The following is a 4,071-nucleotide window of genomic DNA, read 5'->3' as shown; positions in this document are numbered from 1 at the left end:
TTGGGGGAAAGGAGGGGGGGGGGGGGGGAGGTGTTAAGGCAATGCTTGCTCTTACTCAACTCTTCTTCCCTCCCCTCGCTGCGCTTTTATATTCGAAGTCGGGGAAAGTGTGTCCACGTCATGGAACGGAAACCACGCCTATGTAATACAACGATGCCAGCGAGAGCGTTGGTCCGTGGCCGGTAGTATATAAAGAGTTGGTTAGCCGATGTTGAGACGCAGATCGGAGGTGAAGCTCGGAGTAGTCGCTTGTTTGACTGTGTTGACTTCGCTGAAACCCAACAAGGCATCATCATGGTACGTCGTTGTGGAACGCTCTTCTTGCTTTTGCTGCTCTGTTGCTCGTGTACTAGAACTTTGTTTTCCGGAAGGCGGATATTCCTCTCGTACGTTGGAACAGTTCTGCCTCAGGCATTTTTAGGTTGACTGTGCTCAGAGTGGAGGCAACCCTCGCAAATCGGGAACGCTTCATAGTGGAGTAGCAAGGTGCACACACAGCCCCGCTCACTCGGATAACTGGGCGCGCAGTAACTTCGCGTGACATGTTCACAAGAGCAGCGGTTGAGTGGTGGTTGAAGGTGGCCCTTTTCTAGCTCACATGGGAGAACATGAATTTTAGGTTTTCGGCCGGAACTTGCAATCTCTTGCCGCGCAAACTTTCCCCCATCTATAGTAGCGTTGCACATAACAATTTTTCAATGCCGCACATACTAAGCTACCAGCGTCGACCGTAGTAGATTCTGCGCAAAGCACGCGTCGCGACAACCAACATGATGTCACCGTGACACGACCTGCCAGCCCGTCGGAGCTCGAAGCCGAGATGGAGGTCCCACAACTCACGCGTCCAGCTTTATTTCGACCTTTTTGTACACAGTTGAATGGAAGGACGATAGACGCCATTGCATCAGAGCTCCTAAAGCCTTACTGGCACGTGGTCCTAGACCAGTTCGCAATAAGTTTTGGTGATCCGTGGCATCGGTGGATTATTATCGTTGAATCAAACTCAATGTGCTTTTATTCGTGACAGCAGACGTGCGTTATACTCTCCATGGCTAATTCCTATCTAAAGAGTGCAGGGAGCCCTACAGACGTTCCTGTCCGGATAAAGCGGCCTTGACAAAGGGCCTTTATCTATAAAGCGAACCGCATTATAGCGTTTAAGTGCCGGAAGCGCAGGTTTAGGCTGAGAATCCAAGCTTCGCATTTCCAATAAGCATTCAGTACAGTAAAAGCAAACAGAGCAAGTACACGGCTAAAGCGCTTCACTGCGCTATATTTTCTGAGGATTTTACCACTCAAGTATAGATTTGTCCGCTAGTACAGTGGGCCCAAGTTATGGGCGTACATAAATATACGGCCATACCAAGATTCTCGCGAAGCTCGAGTTTCCCCACTGCAACTGAGCGGCGACATAAAAGTAAATAAACGGCTTCAATGTCCCTGCTGGCTATACCTTATGGGATTTCCGTTGCCACCGAGACACATCCGCGACAACGATGTACGTAACTCATATGCATTTTTACGTATATACTATATGATTTCATAACGAAATTCATACGCATATACTATACGATTTCATAACGAAATGCATCCAGCGCACGAGGCGCAGTTGGAATTGAACAATCTTATTCCGCTGCGTCCCTCCCGAGAACCGCGACCGAGTTCTGCAATATTTCCCCTTTTAGCCCCGATTTATTTTTTAAGTCTTGATATATACGATATGGTCCTGCTGAGTGCGCGGGTTTCCCGCGCCGCAGTGGCCTGGCCCGCTTCTAGTTAAAACAACAACAACAACAACAGCAAAGAAACGGGTAGCGAGAAAAAGACCCTGCGAAACCTCTGCACGGGCGTCTCGTTCGGATGCATCCCACTGTTCCATTTATAGGACATACTCTAGGAAAAAAAAGGCAGCCCTGTCTTCCCTATGTTTCCATTCCTGTTGCAACTTATCCCCATCCCTGATTTGTTTTTCTGGTGGCATGTGCCCTCCTTACGTCCATCCGTTCCACTTCTGCGCTTTGAGTCCCTTTGCGTTCTGAGAAATGACGCAGATAGGGAGCATGCGCGGAAAAGGAGCTACAGTGGAGAAAAAGAAAAAGAATACGCCAGCACGTGCCAGACAGGCTCTCGGGGCACTGTACTGGGAAAAGCGCTAGCCCGTTTGTCGATTATTATTGTTCTTTTTTTTTGTGCATTTTGACGGGAGCCATCCGAAACGTCCACTACGCTTCTGCGCGAGATCACGCCAATATATGGCGGTGTTGGGTGCGCAGCACTAGCGAAGGGAGCTGAAAGGAGAGGGAGGGGAGAGCGAGAATGCGTTATGCAGGTTTTTATAACCGGAACACGTCTCCTCGTAAATACAATGGCGAGGTTCCGGCGCTAGGAGCGCGCGCTTTCGAGGCTTTGCGCGGAGTTTCTGCCGGGATACGAACGGTTGGCTTGACGACGAAGGAGAGTCTGAAAAACAAACAAAACAAAACGCAGAACTGGTATGCTTTGTCTGGCTCAAAAAGCGAACGAATGTGACAGCCAAACACGAAAGTGAGGCGTGTGGGCGGTCGCTGGATTGGGCCACTCCGAACACTTTTCTTGTTTATGTTCCCTTTTTATACGTTCCTTGTGGCCTCTCGAATGCGTGAGTTTAATTTTTGTTTTCTTTGTTTTTTTGCCGGTTCGAAATGGTTTACGTCGCATGCATTCCACTTTAAGTCGGTCCAGAGCGTAAACAAGGACTGACTTTGATCAATTCGGTAATATGGCAGCAGCTTTTATCAGGTTTACTATCGCCGGAAAAAATTCCTTCTATTGCATATACTTATCAAATTGAAACCGGAAATTGATATGCGAACTAAATTTTATGTCCGCAACTTTAAGGCATTCATGGCTGGTTGCCAGAAACAGTTTTCAATTCGAGGCAAGCACCGTACGATTTGTCTGCTGGCAGCGTTTCAAAAAGGCTTGTTTTACATCTCGGCACTAGGGCTCCTGACAGCAACGACGAAAGATTAAACCTCCCAATCTTGGTGAAAGCGGAGAGCCAATATTTTAAATTTCAGCTGGAATTCAGTCGTTCGGACGGGTGACAGGAAGTTCGCCTTGCGATGACATGTAAAATGCCCTGCATAGAGGCGTAAAATACTTCTGACACTGTCAGGCATTTTTGTATTGGTGTATGCATTAGAATGTTGAGAAGTACAGGGTGCATGGCTTGTGACATTAGCCTTCGTCGCATCGTCGTGAAAAACTTGTGCGACAATGCCTCTCCGAAACTCTGTAGAGCGTGCCGAAGATCTTTTGATGCAAGAAGTACTTGAGTTTCGCAAATGCCAAGTTCGTCTGACACTGAATGACCTGGAAATGTTTTTAGTAGCATTTAGGACCACGCAAAATGGCCCGCGCAGTCTTTGCGGGAAACAACGTGCCAGAAAAACCTGTCTTACAGTGTCATTCGCTCCTCGGCTAATATGAAAGCGCTTGTGCGAGTTCAGTTTCTACCCGACGCAAACGCATGCTGGCGCAAGAAATGTTTTTGAGTGCAGTTATGAGAGTTGATCTAACCGTGTCTGGAAGTGTTCGCCCGATCACATTCCCTGACATCGCGATTTCGTGGATTGTAACATCATCCAATGAGAATTTGCGACGCAGTGTATAGCTCAACGTTTAGTGTGTAGTGTGAGTCTTAATACATGCTGCGTTGTTGTGTTTGTTTCGCAGAGGTCCCTGTGTCTGGCACTCCTAGTTCTGACGCTGGCCGCCGTAGCATACGCTGGCATCTTCGGCGGTGGCTTCGGACGCGGTGGCTATGGAGGAGGAGGATACGGCGGAGGCTTCGGCGGCTACCGTGGCGGCTACGGAGGCGGAGGCTTCGGAGGATACCGCGGAGGATACGGCGGCGGAGGATATGGCGGCGGTTTCCGCGGAGGCTACGGAGGCTACGGAGGCTACGGAGGCAAGGGCTGGCACGGATAAACGCCCCGATACCCTGGGGCAAGCGCGCGCAAACGCCACCGCGCGTACGCGTTGTACATTTTACGGTGATGATTGTTTTTGTTGAAAAAATATACAAAA

At 49.1% G+C, this 4,071-nt stretch overlaps 1 long non-coding RNA gene across 1 annotated transcript; it reads left to right on the top strand.

Annotated features, from left to right (window-relative positions):
- The first annotated feature begins 213 nt into the window (after positions 1-213).
- On the top strand, positions 214-4,071 carry LOC146185493 (uncharacterized). Its single transcript, XR_014707801.1, has 2 exons — positions 214-297; positions 3,718-4,071. It is a non-coding gene; the product is annotated as an uncharacterized LOC146185493 (long non-coding RNA).

Source organism: Amblyomma maculatum, chromosome 6, assembly GCF_055883805.1.
Source record: "Amblyomma maculatum isolate TAMU_Amacu chromosome 6, ASM5588380v1, whole genome shotgun sequence".
In the NCBI taxonomy this organism is placed as follows: domain Eukaryota; kingdom Metazoa; phylum Arthropoda; class Arachnida; order Ixodida; family Ixodidae; genus Amblyomma; species Amblyomma maculatum.
This window is presented reverse-complemented; position numbering and strand designations above follow the sequence as displayed.